The following is a 19,940-nucleotide window of genomic DNA, read 5'->3' on the forward strand; positions in this document are numbered from 1 at the left end:
CCATGTGGTTTACTCCTAAAATTTAGGATCATCAACCTGAACAGACCACAAGTTCTCCTTCCAAGGGCTATGTATAGCAAAGAGTGGGAAGAAAGCAGATGAGACTGAACATACAGCTGCTAGTATACATTTCAGGGTCTCGGCTATGTGACTTAACTTTTAAGGATGGATCTCAAGTGTCCCAAGCTGGCTTTGAACTTACTGTGTATTTGAAGGTAACCTTGAACTTCTGGTTCTCCTGCTTTTGCTTCTCCAGTGCTAGGATTAAATGCTATGTAGTATCATGACTGGCCAATGACTTGCTGGGGATTGAACCTAGGGCTTCATGACTGTGTGGCAGGCATTCTAACAACAGCTATGTTTGGCCATTCTTTGGGTAGGCAGAGGGATTCAGACCATAGTCTCTAGCAATGGTATAATGGTCCGCAATGCAGGGAGCAGAGGACACAACTGTGGAGTGGTGATCTTTAACCTCTCCAATATCAGTGACATTGGGACAATGTTTGCCTCTCTTCCTCATATATAGAGGGGCTCTGGGGCTCCAGGGCTCCTGGGCTCCTGGGCTCCTGGCCTGCCTAGGGTAACTACAGCAGTCAAGGGTTTCTGGAGAAGAGGAGGTCATTGTCTTCAGAGATAGACTACCAAGTTACTCTTGCTGCAGTGAAGGGCTGCACACCTGTGCCCTTGTGAGTGGCTTTGCGTAACCACAATGGGTCACAAAGTAGAAAAATAAAAAGAACACTGAAAAAGGTAAGAGTGGGGTGGGGACTTTGGGGAGGTGTGTTTTTTGGAGAGACAATGACAGAAGTAGAAGGGATGAGTGTGATCAGCCTGACCACATATACATGTATGTATATGTGTATCATATATGTATCACATAAATATATGATATATACATATGTATAATATATATGTACATATATTGTCAAAGGATGAGTTATAAAAGCTTTCTTTAAAAAGGAAAAAACCTGCAGAAACTTGAGAGAATGTGTTTATGTATCTTACCCATCTGACAAACTATGTTGCTAACTTACTAGCCCTGCAGTGCAGTTTGGACATTTCAGATGACGTTTGTCCACAGCTCCCTTCCTGTGACACCCCTGAGACTCATGTTTCCTCAGATGAGAAGATAGGGTACTTTGGAAGCTTTGGGAAATTGTCCAAATCACTGGTAGTATGGGGGCAGTTGCTGACAGGTGAAATTTCCCTCCACCCCCAGTGACACTTCCAGGCCTTGCCAGCATAGGGGCTAGCACTTCCTATACTGCAGACTATGGCTTTAATGTGTGTGTGTGTGTGTGTACATGCATATGTGTGAGGGTGTGTATGGAGGTCAGAAGTGGATTCCTCAATTGCTCTCTACCTTTTGTTTTGAGACAGGGTCTCCCACTGAACCTGGAGTTCACCGATTGGCTAAATTGGCTGGCCAGTGAGAACCAGGCCTCCTCCTGTCTCCACATCCCCAGTGCTAGGCTCACAAGGGCATGCTGCTGTGCCTGGCTTTTCGACACGGTCCATGGAGATCGAAGGCAGGACTCCATGCTTGCATGCCACACACGTAACCAATGAAGTCATATCCCTAGCTCTCGTTTTTCCTTTTGGTGGTTATTATTTAAACGTAGTAAGAGTGTTGAATGCTTTCATTGCAGATACCTGCATTTTCTTATTTAATCCTCAAGACAGCATACCACCAGGTTCAGCCTGACTCTAACATCTTCACACTCAACCTCTGCACACAGACCCTTTGATAACTCAGACTTGCTGACCTGGACTCGGTACCTTTTCCGATACTAAGTATAGACAGTAAATCCTGAGAGTCCAAATCAAGCAGAAGACAAACAACAGGAGCCCAAAAGCTTGTCAGGAAGCAAGAGCCGGTAGCTGCACAGGCCTTCAATGCAGCACTGGGGAAGCTGAGTCAGGAGGACGGAGCGGTCAAAGACAGCCTGAATCACATAGTTTCAAGATAGCCTGAACTGGTTGGCCAGATGCTATATGAATAAAAGAAACAACAAAAGCCAAGAGTTCTCAACCAGACAAAACACCAAAGTGGCTAGAGCCAGGCATGATGGCACACACCTATAATCCTATTACTTGGGAGAACGAGGTGGAGGATTGCCGGGAGTACCAGACCAGCCTGGATTCATAGTGAACCCTTATCTCAAGAGGAAAAAAAAAAAAAAAGACAAGGAAGTAAAGCCCGATAGCCTATTGAGCTCTGGTCTTTGTGACTTTTAATCAGCATCCATTTTGGCTCCCACTAGACTCTTCTTGGCTTTGAAGGTGAAAAAATAAGACGCTCTGTGTAGCACACGCCGTGTTGGGATGTACGACTTGCAGAAACCCAATAAGCTCGAGTTAAGTAGTTTTTGTTAAAAAAGGAAGTGGCTTAAAAAGCAGTATCCTATGAACCCTCCCTGGAAAACCTGCAGGCTAGTGCTGACTCAGTTCTTCCAACATCTCCATCCAAACGGAAGTTGGAGATCACAAACATTTCCGCCCAAGCGAAGGGTAATGACAGCACCAGCGTGGGAAAAATGGTGGGGATTGATTTCAGGACTGTAAAAGACATTTTCATCGCTCAATGAACCTAGCAACAGCCTAGCAGCTGGCCACACTGCCACACAATGACTTCCTCCATTAGCTAGCGGAAGGAGGTGGAAGATAAGAAGAGCTCCTTGCAGGCAGGGACAGACTCTGGAAACCCTGACCGGAAACGGAAATGCTTGCCAGCAGCTCTGCATCTGCGCAGTGAGCAGCAGCATGAGGACAAGCAAGTATCCACCTAGGCTCCCTGATGCACAGACTAGAGGAAAAAAACCTGAGCCTGCACACCGACAGGCCTGTGGTCATGGCTGAGTTGTGTCCCAGTGATGCAGGTCGTGACCACCATCAGTTCTTTGTAACTCCCCAGAACCTTGATCCTCGGGACTCCACTGTCTCCCCAGCCTTCTAAGTCATTACAAATCTGAGTTCTCTGCAGATGACAGCCTGGTACAGGACTGTTTCCCATGGTCCAGTCTACATTGCTGGGGCCCCTATCTATCTATCTATCTATCTATCTATCTATCTATCTATCTATCTATCTATCTATCTATCTATCTATCTATCTATCTATCTATCGTGCTTAGCTGTTTATCTTGCTGCTTTGCAGACCATGGTTGGTATGGTAGACACAGGGATACAGAGGATACAGAGACGGATTTGGGTTCCACTCATTACATTTTTGGTGTGCCTTGGAGAGAACCTTTTAACTTCTCTGAGCTGTTTTTTTCCTGGCCCACAGGGCGGATAGGTAATAACACGAAAGGATAGACTGGTCAGGCACACCCACAAGACATGGGGTCCCTCTATCCCCATTCCCCTCTCTATAAACCGAGGGTGATGACAGCGTCTAACTCAGAGCTGAATTACGAGAGCCTGAGTTTTGTAGTCGTGGGAGTTATATGAGGTGAAGCATCTAGAGTGTTTGCGCCATGTTTGTAGAAATAGATGTCAAATCTCTCTCCTCCACCTCAAAGGACTCAGAGCTGTGTCGCTTGACAAAGAATATCCTTTAAGTAGAGATCTGCACAGAAGAGCAAGGCAAGACATAAATAATAGTAAATCGTTGTGTGGACATCCCTTTCTGTAGCCTGAGGCATCCGTCTGTGCCCGCAGGACCTTCGGTCTGACTCTTCGGGGTCAGTAAAAGATACTCCAAGCTATCTCACTCTGTAGACTGGACTGGCCTTGACTCACCGAGAGCTGCCTGCCGCCTGCCTCTGTCTCTTGAGTGCTGGGATCAAAGGCCTGTGCCTCCACCACCCACCTTCCTACTGCCTTAGAAGCTGGCTTAAAGAAAGTTTCTGACCTGCTTGGTTTGGTAGCAGATTGTGATGTGCTTGTTTGAGAGAGGTTCTCTGTCATTCCCAGGAGGGACAGAGCACAGAGCCGGAGAAACTGAGCAAGTAGACCTTGCTGAATTTTCCCACTCAGACTGTTCCTGTGACATTATACCCTTTGTCCACCCCACTGCTACACGGTTGTCCATTCATCAAGGAGATTAAGCACAAAATAGGCAGCTTTCTTTTTGGGGAAGGTATGTGATCATTTCTGAAAGATTCTATGACACACAGAACTGGAGTTGAGTCAGTTTGTGGTCAGTGTTTGATTTGACAGGGTCTCTCTCTGTGATCTAGCCTGGCCTGAAGTATTAGTCACTCCTTGGAGAGTTTTAATGCTCAGTAGTGTACTAAAGACCCCGAGAAGTCTTGTAGTAGGGAAATGTTTCTTTTTCCATAAGCCAGTAGTTCTTAAGTATTGACTTTGTAAGACTTTTTTTAAAAAATTCATTTTACCTTTTTATTTTACTTTTAAACAAGTATAGTGTCAGAAAAGGGTGTCCCTTCCCTTCCCACCCCACCCCACCCCCCTTTATAATTTTGCTGGGTAGTTTTATGTCACCCTGGAGACAAAGGAACCTCAATTCAGAAAAAGCCTCTATGAGATCAGCCTGTAGGCAAGCCTGAAGAGCATTTTCTTAATTAGTGGTTGATGGGGGTTAGGGAAGGGCCCAGCCCACCGTGGGTGGTGCCATCTCCATGCTTGTAGAATGAGTTCTATAAGAAAGCAGGCAGCCGGGCGGTGGTGGCGCACGCCTTTAATCCCAGCACTCGGGAGGCAGAGGCAGGCGGATTTCTGAGTTCGAGGCCAGCCTGGTCTACAGAGTGAGTTCCAGGACAGCCCGGGCTATACAGAGAAACCCTGTCTCGAAAAACCAAAAAAAAAAAAAAAAGAAAGCAGGCAGAGCAGGCCATGGGGAGCAAGCCATCAAACAGCACGGCTCCATGACCTCTGTATCAGCGCCAGCCTCGAGGTTTCTGCCCTGTTTGAGTTCCTGTCCTGACTTCCTTCACTGATGGGTTAAATGTGGAAGTATAAGCCGAATGAACCCTTTCCTCCCCAAGTTGCTTTTGGTCATGGTGTTTCATCACAGCAATGGTAACCCTGAATAAGACAAGTGTCATGGTAGATAGACCAATGAGAGGAAAGTGTAGCATATTTGTTTATTCGTAGTTTGACTTATCACAGGAGACTTCACTCCCAGGCTGAAGGAAACCTGCCTGTTTCACACTCAGATTCCATGAAGATGGGCGGGGCATAGAAATAGGCTAGGTGGAGGATGCAGTGTCCTGGGAAGAGGGAGCCCAGCAGGCCTGCCTGCCCGACCCTTCTTGACTTCTGAGGATAGCAATCCTCTCAGGGGGCAGCAGATGGCTCTAGAATGAGATTATTGACAGTATTCTGGAGGCCATGAGTCTTCAGTGGATGGCCTGGCTGACTGAAGTAGGGCAGACTTTGAGGGTTAATCACCCCTGCTTCTGGTTTAGCCCCCCAACTTCCTGCTCCCCTATGATGTGAGAGGTCACATTGTTCCTACTGTGGTCAACTCCTCTAACCTTCCCTGCCCTAACGAACCATGCTTCTGCAACTAACCCCAGGGAATATGCTCTGATGAATTATTATTATTTAAACCATTTCATTGTAAAAATAGAATATATGTCAATGTGCTATGATAGGAATTATTGAAAACTATGAATCATTTATTTCTGCAGTTTTCTGTGTACAATGTTGAGGCCAGGGTGAATGGGAACCACAGGAAGTAAGAGCATAGACAAGGGTGGGGTGGCATTTGATTGCTCCCTAAGGGAGACCAGATACAAGAAGTGGCTTTAAATATTCTAAAATTGTTACAGACGTCCCAAAGGATGACCAATAGATAGCCCTAGGCCCCTTTGACTTTGTGCCCTAACCACCAAAGGCATTCTCTCTTCTTGGCCCCGGGGGAACACATCCACGGTTCTTATCTGGTTTAATCTGATTTTCAGTGTGTGTGTTGGGGGGAGGGGTCATCCTTTTTACTTCTTTGGCAATGATCAAAATATTCCTTCAGGACCCTCCTCCTATTTAATGTTCCTATTTTGGCATAAGTCCTGGCTCCTTCTCAGCTAGGCTGTTGTCTTAGCCTTGTGGGGTTGCTGTGGGCAAACTATACAATTGGCTATTACTGCTCAGGGCTGAGGGAACAGCTTTCCCAAACAGCTAAGCAACCCAAACCCAGACAAGTGCGTCTGGATCTGTGAAGTGCTTCTGGTATTCTGTTTCCTTTTCTGTGCACAGATATTTTAAAAATAGATAGCAAGGACTTGCAGTAGCCGTGAGGGGAGTTGTGTGTAGAAGGACAGCCCCTCCTTTGGAAATGACACTGTTAAGACTTTTTAGAATGTGAGCAGATTTGACATAGTAGAAAAAAAAATATGGATATTTTGGTCTGTGTCCCACTTCCTGGCACGCAGCTCCACCAAACCGCTTGTCAGTTCTCAGAAATGATGTGACTTTTGGATGCCAACAGGATTTCTGATCTTTAGGACCTCTTGGGTAGTCTTCAGACAGAGGCTGGTTGCCAAGGGAAATAGCCAAATGAAGCAACAACTTGGACTTTCAGCCTTAGCCTCTTTTCTGACCTCTGGGGAGGGAGAGGGGCTGGCTGGCCTTTGAGGTGATCATCGTTGGCCAATGGTTGAATTAAAACCCAAAAGGAAGATGTGGAGAGCTTCAGGCTCCTTTAACAATCTGCCTATATTTAGCTTCTGGGAGAATGGCAAGGCTCACCATTGCCAAGCTGGAGAGTTCTAAGTTAGAGCAGCCTCCATCTCTTGTAGGGTGGGTGCCCGTCGGAGGCACGGGGGTCTCTGCGCTCACAGACAAGCATTAGAGAACCTGGATCTTCAACATACAAATTGACCCTTCAAAGGGAAGAGTGCATAACCTGTAATCTGCCCAGAACACTGGGACTGGAAATGGCTAAGAGCCTGGTGACCTGTGTGCCGTCTGTGTGGCTGCAACCACACTGGACCCTCCCTCAGGCGCTTAACTGTGAGGTTGTCTCTCTGGAGAACAACTTAATCTTTATGGGAGGTGTCTGTGGGATGTTTTTATGTATGGTGTATTAAATGCTGACTTCAGTACCCAGAGACCTGGTTGCAGTCTGGATTTTGGAATTATTACTATGGAGTGTTTCTTGATTCACTATTTTGTAAGACAGTGCTCTCCATCACCTTCTGATTGGTTAATAAACAGCTGACCAGCCTATAGCTGGGCAGAAGAGGCGGGACATCTGTGAAGGGGGGGAGAGCGAGAGGGGAAGAAAGGGGAAGAGAGGGGGTAGAGGGGAAGAGAGGGGAGGAGAGGGGAAGAGAGGGGAGGAGAGGGGAAGAGAGGGGAAGAGAGGGGAGGAGAGGGGAAGAGAGGGGGGAGAGGGGAAGAGGGGGGGGAGAGGGAAAGAGGGGGGAGAGGGAAAGAGAGGGGGGAGAGGGGAAGAGAGGGGGGAGAGGGGAAGAGAGGGGGGAAGAGGGAGAGAGGAGGGGGAGAGAGGGAGAGAGAGGGAGAAAGAAGAAGAGAGAAGGAGAGGGTCTCAAGTGGGACCTGGGGACCAAGTCACTATTGGGACACAAATGAAGGCCAGAGAGGGACCAAAACAATGGCAGGTAAGGGGCCATATAACTGGAAAATAGACCAGGCCAGCATTGTCAGGGTAGAGTAGCTTAGAGTCTGCCCAGTTACAGTGCCTGAAGCTTGTTAAATAATACAAAGGTCTCTGTGCTATTTATTCAGAGCAAGGACGGGCATAGAAAAGGCAATCCTTTTACAGGTGTCATTTGTACTTTACAAAGAATTTTGACACACTCAAATCTTAAGCTTAACTGTGCACGTGGGATTGAACTAATTATCACTAGGAAGATTTCACCAAATTGTGCTACACTTAAATATACCTAAAATAAACCACTTGGGGTAAGATTTCCAAAGTTTGAACCAACACCAGCTACTGAGACATGCTGAACCAAACTACTTCCTTCTGATCAATGAGGTGCTCTCAGAGACTGCCTGTAAATGCTGGCCCTGACCACCCCATTGCTTCCTGGCTGGAAGCACAGCTCTTGGGGTATTATGGCTAATGGCCAGGGTAGGTCTGGGGTCAAGGAGAGGCAAGGGTAAGCATATATATATATATATATATATATATATATATATATATATATTAAAATATACTAAAATAATAGACAACATACTATTTTAGTACATATAAAATATATTTATATATAAATGATATGTGCTATCTATAAATAATATATAATATATTGTATATATTATATATATTGTGTATGTGTGGTTTGTTGGATGTGAATACACATTACTACAACATTCTTGTGGAGGTCAGAGGACAATCTCGCGGACATTTATCCTCTCCTTCCACCATGTAGGTCCCAGGGATCAAGTACCTGACCCACTGAACCATCTGGACAGTCCCTGAGATCATCTTCAAACCTTGTGTCTTTAGAAAAGCCTGTTGAAGACTAGAGCCGAGGCTAGCTAGCTGCATTATCCATGTCCACGGGAAGCTACACTTACTAAAGTTGTTACTGAAAGAACACCCTGACCCCAGGCAGAGTCCTTTCAAAGACTCAGGTGGAGAAGTGCCTGGCTTTGTGTCCCAAGTGGCTGTGACGTTTTAGCTGGAGAAGCATGACACAGCTCAGTGTTTAACTTATGTTCAAGGCAATGGAGTGTTCCCAGGTGTCTCATGGACAGAAGTGACACAGTGTTTGATGACTGGAAATCTTCAAAGGACACATTTTCCATTTGCCTAGGTGAGAATCAGTGCAGGAGAAAGAGGGACAGATTGCATAGGGTGGAGACGTGGGACACAGGGAACACAAAGGGAAGCTGTAATGAGCAGTTATTTTGTCAGTTTTTCTCTCAGAGGAAGCCAAAGTTGATGTGGAGACAGATGAGGGCATATGAGAGGGCTCAATGGGTAGAGGGTCTTGCTGCTAAGCTTGATGACCTGAGTTCAATTCCTGGGACTCATAGGGACAGAACAGACTCCAGAAACTTGTTCCCTGGTATTTGTATGTATGTGTGCGTGCACTCACATGCACAGGTGTCTGTGTGTGCACTCTACCCTCTGGGGGTCAGCCCCAGCCCTCTGACTCATGTGACATAACTACCCTATGCCAACCACTGTGAGTACACAGGTCAGTGGTGTCAAGTGCAGTGCCATCGTTGGTGATCACCCCACCTTTCCCTTCAGCACACTGTCTCATCCTTCGGCACTGCAGATCTGGATTCTTTAAATACCAGTCCTGACATTCTCCTCCAGGCACGGGTCCCTTCTATTCTGTCTCTGAGGCACTGATCCTTGGGACCTTGTACCACTGGGATCGTAGATTATTTCTTCTTTTGCTGCTAGCAGGCTTGTTTCACTTAGCTCAGTCTTCAGTGGAGTGTGTGTCTTTCATTCTATTTATAGCCTGGCTATTTTCAAGCTTTTTTTGTTTATCTGTGCATCCCCCGATGGACACTCAGCTCAACCCTGCATTTCAGCCATTTTGAATTAGGCTGCTTGAATATGACTGTATACATATTTGTTCAAGCCTGTGCTGTCAATTCTTCTAGACACATACTCCGGAGTGGATTTGCCAGATCATATCATAATCTTATTTTTGTATTTTATTGTTACAAGGACAATAATTTTTATAGTTGTGATTTCAGGGTACAGCTAATGTGAAATATGTCGTGTTAGGATGTTCCCATGTGATTTTTTTGCTGTTCATTCCAGTAGCCTGTGGAGTTCCTAAATATGGATTCTCACAGGAGTCTTGTTACCATGGATATGAGAATTCCAGGATCTGTAGGGGCACTTTCAAAGTGGAACTAGCCTCTAGGGGCAACCTACCCTGTGGGACTGATAGCTCGCCATGGGCGTGGGCGCGGGTCCTGTTGAGCAGTTGTGGTTCCCGTGGGTCTACCGCCCCAGTCGGCTAGAACCTCGGCTCTGGACAACAGAAGTATGGAAATTTGGCTGAGTTCACTCCACCAGCTGTGGTGCAGATGCTGCCGGGGCTCTGCCGGGGCACTAGGAGATCTCAGTTGTGAGACCCGGGGGAGCAGGGCTTTTGAGTTGACCCAGAGGCCAGTGGTCTCCTTCCTTTGGGCTCCCAGATGCTGGGGCCAATGAAGAAAAGAGATGAGAGAGGAACGAGGGGGAGGGGAGCCCTGACAGCACCCAGGAGATCGGAGCCTCTTTGTGACTACACTTGCTTGGCTAGATCAAGGCTCTCAAGGCTCGGCTAGCTTGGTTGAATTGGCATCCCCGTGGCTGAAACTCAGAGAAGTCCTTGACTGGAGATTAGGCAGCAGTGACAATGGCTCATTGAAGGCCTTCTCCACGGTTCCCCACAGTGGGCCCCAAAAGACACGAGGAAGTCCATGGTTTTACAAGATGTATTGTCATGGCAGAAGATAGATGAATCTGGCTGTATCTCTGCACTCCCAGGGAGGGCCTTTGGTTAAATACCATTTGTAAGGAGGAGAATTCTGGGAAGGAATACTTAATTGGCTATGCCCTCTGGCCTTTAGGTATCTCATTAATATGGAAATCTCTTGAGGCTGAGGCCTGTAGTCATGCCCTCTACCTGTGCTAGGTGACACAAACCTCTTTGGGAGGGGCTGCATTGCCCTATGTGACTGAGAAGCATGGACCAATCGAGGTCTTGGCATGTCAGGAGCCTGGGGTCTGAGAGAGAGGCTGAACACCTGCCGTTGTCCCATTAGGGTCCAGGGTTCGAGGCCTGTGCTCGACCAGTAACCAAGCTATCCCTTCATGGCCCCATAGCACCCCACTATGATAACCTAACCCCCCCCCCCGGGGTGGGGAGGGAATCTACCCATATAGGATGAGCACTGTAGAGGAAATCCCAGTGTGGAAGCTGAGGATTACCTAAACTCTTGGTGTTAAGAGGCACAAATGTGGTGTCATGTGACAACGCAAGTTCAATAGCTAAGGTTTGCCCTGTGACCTCTCCTTAGGGTCAAGTAAGAGAGAAGAGAGTAAGAAAAAGTCCCAAATCCTTCCTCCCTCACCACAAATACGTTTATTAAACAAAACAATGCGAAAATAAAACCTGAAAATTATATGCGTAACGCATGTTCCTTGTAAGATAATAAGAAAGCAAGTCCATATAATAAGAGAATTAAAATGACTCATAATACCATGCAATCCCACCCACTTTTTCTTAAATCCACTCAGCTTCTTCATTGTAAGTACGTTTAATAAACTTTCTGACCATAAGGCAGAGTTATGTGGTGACTGATAATATTTTGACATTTTCCTCCTTTACTTGGGAGGACTGTGAATTTGGGCCTGATCTCTATGACGAGACTCTTTTTAAAGACAAGACAGAGCAAAGTAAAACAAGCAAAATTACGTCGTTCATCCTACTTTCTGTTCAAAACAAAAATATGTATGTGGTCTTAAAATATGTATGTGGTGTTAAAATGAGCAAGCGTAACACTCATTATTATCAGTGTGAAAAAAACACAAAAAGTAAAAATGGGAGTTAAGATGACCCTGCCTCTCAGGAACATTCTCTTGTTCCTTCTTTTTGTGTGTATATGTGTGTCATGTATGTGTGTCATGTATGTGCACATGCATGTGAAGGTGCATGTGTGGGTGCAGGTGCATGCACCTTTGCTCTAGGTTACAGGCACACATGGCTACACATAGCTTTGCTCTGTGGGTGCTGGTGTCCTAACTCAGGTCCTTATACCAGAGCAGCAAGTACTCTTATCTGTAATCTACCCAGCCACCGCCTCAGCTTCTCTCTCTCTCTCTCTCTTTCTCTCTCTCTCTCTCTCTCTCTCTCTCTCTCACACACACACACACACACACTCGCTTTCTCTTCTTCTCTTTTACACACACACACACACACACACACACACACACACACACACACAATCTTTATATAACTGCACAAATGCCAGGTTGAGCATCCCTCATCCAAAGACTTGGGACCAGAAATGTTTAAGATTTTGAAAGCTTTTTTTCTGGGGAATTAGTTTTTGAGTAGTGTGCCTTTATGAACAATCTTAGAAAATAGTGTATGCTCATAAAGGAAGATTGAGTGAGCTTTTTTTCATATTATTAAATATTCCTTTATAAAATAAAATTTGAAGTTTCCAAACCTTTTTTTATACACTTATTTATCTATTTATGTATTTATTTAATGTATGTGAGTACACTGTAGCTGTTTTCAGACACACACCAGAAGAGGGCATCAGACCCCATTAATGATGGTTGTGAGTCACCATATGGTTGCTGGGAATTGAACTCAGGACCTCTGGAAGAGCAGTCAGTGCTCTCAACCACTGAGCCATCTCTCCAGCCCCCCAAACCTTTTTCAATTTATATTGCCACTTTCTTCAGCCTCTATCAAGGGACTCTGGCCCATACATAGTTCCCTCTAACAGGGCAGGACCCACTCCTCCCCTGGCTCTTCCAAAGCCCCTCCCCACTTCCTGCTTGCTACCAGCTTATTGGAACCAGGTCAAGTACCTGACACACGGACAATCACAGGGTTGGGAGGATCTTGGGGCAAAAATCTCTGCTGAAAGAAGGTGGAGAGGATCAACCATAATCTCTTTGTTAGATCTGAACGTGGTAATGAGCATGGACCCAACTAGTTTACAAGGGACTCACAGCTTGAAGATTTATAGAGAAAACCCAAAAGGTTGGATATTGGGTGGCAGGAGCTATGAGCAGGGTGAGCCGTGACGTCATAAGTGTGCACGACGTCATAAGTGTGCATGATGTCACAAGTGTGCAGAATGGAGTTTGAGGGTGAGCACTTAAAATCAGATGAGCAACTGAGCAATAACAGTACTTCTATTTAAATGTTATGTGACTTGAACCAATAAAATATAATGTCTGTAGCTATAGCACATGCATAGTAATCTATGTGTTAATTTAGTTGTCGGGAGAATTTGTTTGGATACATAGGTCAATTTCTTAGCACAGTCTTTGACAGGAGAAGTAGATAAAATAGTGACCAATAAAGGTGTTTATTCTCAAATGCTTGATTTTTTTTTTTTGGTATCCTATTTTGAATCTCTGGCATACAGAATATGGATTTGTGTATACACCATTAATAATTATGTGTTATGTTCTAGGAGATTTTCGTGGCTTGAAATCTCAGGGTTTTTTTTTTTCCATTATTGATCAAGTTTCTGACACAGTAAATAAATTTCCTTGTCTATCACTTTGTTTTACCTTGAAGGATAAATGGAGATCCTACTGCGATGTCTTGTTTACTTTTTGGTCTATAAACTTTGAAGTTTCTTAGTCTCCTGAGGGTTTGAAGGACTGTAAGATGCACTTTAAAAAAAAAAAAGACAATTAGCTTTATAATGTCAGGTAACATCTTAGAAGACATTACTCTCTGAAGACTTGAGGTTTCTATTTCCCTCTGTTAGAAAGGAGGCGTCTCGAACTTTCTTTCTTGCACAAACTGTACCGAAGGCAGCGGGCTGGCTCAATTTTCAATCACATCCACTTTCTTCCTCTGGCCACGCCCTCCCCCTGGTAATTAAGGACTACGTGGCATGTATAAATAGCGTTGTCTGAGAACATCCTCATACCTCGGCCCCTCTCATCACGGAGCAGGGCCCATAACTGATGTTGCAATTAGAGTACTGATTTAGCTCTGAGAGACACATTGCAAATGATCCACCGAGGACGATATTTATATCAGCACTGACTGATGAAGACCTTGTCGACTGTACCTTTGGCAGATCATTTGATGGCATGCCCCTGGGGTTAATCTACTTCTCGTTATAGCTTATGATCTGTGATGTGTTTTCTGAACCACTCATCTTACGCAGAGGGCCACTGTGTAAGTGCTGATTGTCAAGGACGTGCGCAACCCAACATGGAGGAGTCAGTAGAAAAGACTTTCAGGGCATGGTTCACGAAGGACATGATCTGCGCTGAGGGGTAGTGGTTCTTCTGTGTTACAGGTTTCACCCTGTTTTGACATGAGAAGGAGGAAATGAAAATAGACTAACTACTTACGTCCCCTTCAGAAACCCAGGGCAATTTGAAGTCTTCCCATTTCTCAGCTGTTTGTTACTTCAGGACTATAGCATTCTCAGAACAAATGAGTAATACAGAATCAGAATCAGAATCCTAGGATTATTCTAAATTATTTCATTAGTGTCAAAAGCCAGTAGTTGAATATATATATATATATCATATATGATATATGTCATAATAATATAATAGTATTATATACTAAATAATTTTTTAATTTATAGTATGTTATATGTTTTTATATTATCATAGCATATTATAAATGTATATTTATAAATAGAAAATAAAATTATTTAATTGTGGTGTATATAATATAAATTGGGTAATATTTATATCACAAAAATCATACAATAATTATAACTAATAATATGCACATATATATTTATGTTATTAGATCCTTCTGGAAAAGACATTCTGTGTAACCTCCCATGAAGCAACAGAACAAACATAACTTGGAGTTAACGAAACAACTACCAACCAAGGATGTCTTAATGGGTCAGCAGGTCAATGCAGGCTCTGTGCACCTGACAACTTGAGTTTGATTCCCAGAACTCCAGGCAGAAGTAGAGAACTGACTTCTAAAGTTATCCTCTGATGTCCATACCTCCTGTGTACACACACACACACACAGAGTAAATTAAATAAAATAGAAAACCCAATGGCAGCCGGAAGTCATTGGCGTCAACCCTAGGTACTGTGGAAGCAGGGAGTTGGACCCTCTTCTTTCTGACTTTCTTTCCATAACAGCTGGAAGAACTGGATGTTACAGTTTCCTCTGTACATGTCTTTGGAATACTAATACCTTCAAATCTTTGTAAGACATTTCCAAACATACTTAGCAATTCGCAAAGCCTTCCCATAATCAGATTTTTCTTTCTGAGAGCTTCCTATTAAAAACCCTTCTATAGACCAAGCACCCACAGTGACTTCAGACACTGCCACAGTAAGCCATTGCTTAGCACATACCAAGTTCCTCTGATGAACACCAGGGCCTAGCTTCCTCTCAGTCTCCCTGCTTGCCTATCCCCAGGACCTCATCTTTCCCCCATCTCTGCTGTGTGCTCAGCTAATCAGATTGGCCCCTGTTGGAGTTAGAGATGAAGAAAGTACCAGATGCTCCTCCTACCCTTAAAAAAAAAATGTGGAATGAGATTGGTACCTTCTGGCCCAGCCTCAGAGTGAGCCCACCCCTGCAGGGGCTTCTCCCTTAGCATCTTGCACCACTGGATATGACCCTTATGTTACTTTGTTTCTTTGCTTGAAACACAGACCCTTTGTACTGTTGAAAACTTTGGGTTGTTATATAGTTAATGCCTTCTCTGTCCTTTTCCGTAGATGTCTGGCCGGCCTTATGAATGATGTTTCTGTGGCAAGAACCATCTGTAATCTTATCTCAGAAATGCCAGACGCAGCTCCTGGGAGGATAAAGAAACAACCGAGAAATCAGTTATGTGATTTAGGACTCGTATTTGAGGAATATGTGAAGAATTTCAAAACTCAAAACTGAGCATAGCACACACACACACACACCAATTAAAAAATAACATACACTGGGTCTGCACAAGAGTGGTCCTGTCTACAGACAGGTATGTGGGTAGGAGGGGCTTAGTGGGCTCTACTTCTCATTGGTGAATTATTTGCTCCTGATAGACCCAGGCAGAGGGTTGAGGGTTGCATATTTATCAGGGACCCCACTAGGCTCCAATAAATAATTCCAATACAATGATCACACACGTGGCCCTGGTTAAACCTAATGAGTCAGAAAACCAAGCTCAAAGTCATGAATCTGGGAGTCTGGTAGTGATGTTGAGAGGTGGGTGGGGCAGTATTAATAGCAGTGGGGTGGTGTGGTGGTTTGAATGCTTGGCCCAGGGAGTGACACTATTGGGGGTGTGGCCTTGTTGGAGTGGGTGTGGCTTTGCTGGAGGAAGTGTGTCACTGTGGGCGTGGGCTTTGAGATCATCCTCCTAGCTGCCCGAGAACACTGGATGACCCTTCCAGAGAACCAGGTTCAGTTCCCAGCACCCACTTGAGTCAATTCTCTAGCACTGTAGCCACATGTCTGTAGAGTGACAGAGCATACTCTGGCCCATGTGAGTTCTGCTGTCTGGTACAGTCCACATACCACATCTTGTGACATGGTAGAGGACACAGATGGCGTTTTTAAAATCTGTCTAATCAACCGTGTCGTACTTTAAAAAAATAAATTATACATTTGCTATTTAATTTGAGAGAAACCTCCATTCTAAGATATATCATATTCTTTAAAAAATATTTTACTGCCGGATGTGGTGATGTATGCCTTTAATTCCAGTACCCAAGGGGCAGAGGCAGGTGGGTGTCTGTGAGTTTGAGGCCAGCCTGGTCTACAAAGAGAGTTCCAGGGCAACACGGACTGTTATACAGAAAAACTCTGTCTGGCAAAACGAAACTAAAATTAGTTTTGATTTTCTCTTTGAAATCTTTCATTGGCCTGGCATCAATTTTGGTGTTTGAGACAAAACAAGGTTTATATTTCTCTTCAGTTGGTGTTCTGGAATTTCACGATGCTAGTTTTTGGTAAAGGGTTTATTATTTTATTTCTGAGATAAATCCTCTTCATCTGAAGATTTATGTTCTTCAAACGCTGGGGAAATTTCTTGGGTTCTTTACTTGCTTCTTAGCCTGCTCTGTACTGTCCTTCAGTAGCTCTCTTGTGGCTTGATATGAAATGACCCCGGCACGCTCGTGTGCCAAGCACTTGGTCCTAGCTGGTATCACTGTTTGAGAGGATCCGGAAACCTTAGGGAAGTGGTGTAGTTGGTGATGGGCCTTTGAAGGCTCTGCCTGGTCCTTTCTCATCCCCACTCCCTGTCTCTACCTGGTCTCGCTGCTGTGTTGTTCTGCCTACAAGCACAGGACCAGCAACCTGGACAGAACACTGAGACACTGAGAAGAGTAAACCCTTCATCCCTGACTTTATGCCAGGTATTTCAGTAGACTCATGATAAAATGAAACAACAAAGAACAAAGAGATTTGAAATCCTGACTGATCTCTTTTCGTTCATATAAACTAATTGTTTTGTGCTTTAAGACAGAACCTTGCTAGGTTACAAAGCTAGTTTTGAACTCCTTGACTCAAGACACTCTTCTGCCCAAGTCTCCTGAGTAGGTAAACTATAGGTACATTCTACTGACCCTGACTGATACTATCTGCCTTAGTTAGGGTTTCCATTGTTGTGAAGAGACTCCATGACCAAGGCAGCTCTTATAAAGGCAAACATTTATCTGGGGCTGGCTTACAGTTTCAGGGGAATCAGCCCATTATCTTCATGGCAGGAAGCATGGCAGCATGCAGACAGACATGGTGCTGGAGGAGCTGAGAGTTCTACATCTTGATCCAAAGGCAGAAGCATGAGACTGGCTTCTGCAGGCAGCCGGGAAGAGGCTCTCATCCACATAAGGCAGAGCTTCAGCCTGCCCACCCCCACGGTGACACACCTACTCCAACAAGGCCACACCTCTTCATAGTGGCAAGCCTATTCAAACCATCACACCATCTTTATCATTTGTTTTATATTTCAATCATACACACATGTTTAATTATATCATTGGTTTAACAATAACTATTGTGTCACGCCTTTCTTAGATCAACGCTAGCAAAGACCACTCCAATAAAACAATTTGACTTTTGGCTGCAAGACTTCTGGCTAATGATGGCAACAATATCTTAACCCAGTAGGTTTCTTGTGGACAGCACTTTTGGCTTTTTGAAGTTTCATAGCTGAGCCTGGGCACGTAAAACTTCATGGACTTCCAGATACCTGATCTCGGACTTACAAATCTGTGTCAGGCATCCCCTCTGAGCACAGGGGAAGTATGTTTAGAGAGAGGGAGGGCCGTGGCGTGAGTTGAGGAGGCTGGTGGGGTATGACTTAGGCCTGCTCATCCTTTCCTTTACGGGCTGGGCCTGTTCTACTGTCAGACACTGAGGGCTTTAAGATAACCTTCGTCTCCAGTGTCAAAGGCCTCCATTTGTAGCCTGCGGCCGGGAGCACAGGAAGGAAAGCCAGTTACGAGGACCGGCTGGAGATGGCGCTGTTGAGGGCGGGGCATGAAGTCACTCTTCATGTTACAGTTTTCCCATTGGATTTCTACTTTCCTTTTATTCCCCCAAATACCTGTTATTTTTCTCTGTGCAGCATTCAAATGTGTGTGCGCATGCGTGCATCTTTCACCGCACCTCTCTTCTATCTGATCTTAGCTAAGAGGCGGAGCCGCAAAGTGGGTCTGTAGGTTTTCTCCAGTTTCCTTGATCTTCTCTGTGTTCTGACGCTGTAGATGGGGTGAGTTTCTTTTTTTTCTTTTCCTTTTGAAATAGATTTTTTTCATACAGTATATTCTGATGGAATATAACAAGTCCTTCCTGCTCCTCCTCCCCCTCCCCTTCTGTTCAGATCCACACGCTTTCTCTCATTAGACAACAAATAGGCATCTGAGGAATAATGATATAAGATAAATTAAAAACAACAAAAAAAGAGCCGACCCTACCCCACCCCAAATCACAAGAAACACATTTAGACACAGAGGTGCACAAATTCCACGTACATAGGAGTCCCATAAAAACATTAAACAGGAAGTCATAATATATATTTTAAAGGACCTGTAAGGTAGAATTAAAAAAAAAAGGCCTGATTTAGCATTATGAGACAAGAAACCTCCAAAGACACTGTTGAGTTCATTTTCTGTTGACTATCAAGTGCTGGGCGTGAAGCCTTCCCCTAATAATGTTTTGTTTACCCAGCTGGAGACAGCTTCTAGGTTAGGGGTGGGCACATGTGTCGCCTTCTCCTCTGAGCTCTAGGACCTCACCTGGTGCCGACCTGTGCAGGCCCTGTGCATGCAGCCACAGTCTCTGTGAGTTCATAGGTGTGCCAGCCCTGTTCTATCTAGAAGGCCTTGATTTTCCTGGTGTTGTTCATCCCCTCTGACTCTTAAGACTCTGTCTCCTCTTCGGTCTGGTTCCCTGAGCCCTGGGGGAGGGACTCGATGGAGACATCCCATTTAGGACTGAGCTTTCTGAGGTCTCTCACTCTCTGCATATTGTCTGTCTGTGGGTTTCTGTATTTGTCCCCATCTGCTGCTCGAGGAAGCTTCTGTCTCCGATGATGACAGAGCAAGGCCATCTATGAGTATAACAGACTGTCATTAGGAGTGACTTCATTTCTACATTCCTTTAGTAGAGCAGTAGACTGTTGTATTTAGTTTTCCCGAAATTCCTAGCTTATCTAATCTCAGGTTCTTGTTCACCCAAGCAGCATTAGGTCTGGGTTCCACTGAGCGGGTCTTAGCTCAAATCAGATATTGGTTGGTTACTCCCACAAGACTTGTGGCATTTCGTCAGCATATCTTCTAAGCAGGTCACCCTTGTGGATCAAAGGGTTGGTAGCTGGGTTGGTGTTTCCCTTTTTCCTTTGGCAGCATACAGAGCACCTTCCAGGGCCATAATACTAGTCCATGTGGGTGAAGGCTCTAGGTAAGACACCAGGTCAATGCCCCCATGTTCAGTGAATAGTATAGGTATTGTCTTCAGCCATGGGGCCTTACCATCAGTTTGTGGAGAGCCACCAATGGCCTTGGCCATTGCCTGGATTGTTTGGGGGTTTCCATGGGCTCCCTTTGGACAACAATTTAATTTGATATAAACTATTCCCAGTATTGGAAGTTTCATTTGGTGATGGGTGATATCTATTTGTAGCTCTGCCTTCCCCATTATCTGGCAACTTTATTTAGATCACTGTACCGGCCGGTTTTGTGTCAACTTGATACAAGCTGGAGTTGTCACACAGAAAGGAGCCTCCCTTGAGGAAATGTTTCCATGAGATCCAACTGTAAGCCATTTTCTCAACTAGTAATCAAGGGTGGGAAGGCCCCATTGTGGGTGGTGCCATCCCTGGTCTTGTGGTCCTGGGTTCTATAAGAAAGCAAGCTG

Source organism: Grammomys surdaster, unplaced genomic scaffold (genome assembly GCF_004785775.1).
Source record: "Grammomys surdaster isolate TR1022 unplaced genomic scaffold, NIH_TR_1.0 958, whole genome shotgun sequence".
Taxonomy (NCBI): Eukaryota; Metazoa; Chordata; class Mammalia; order Rodentia; family Muridae; genus Grammomys; species Grammomys surdaster.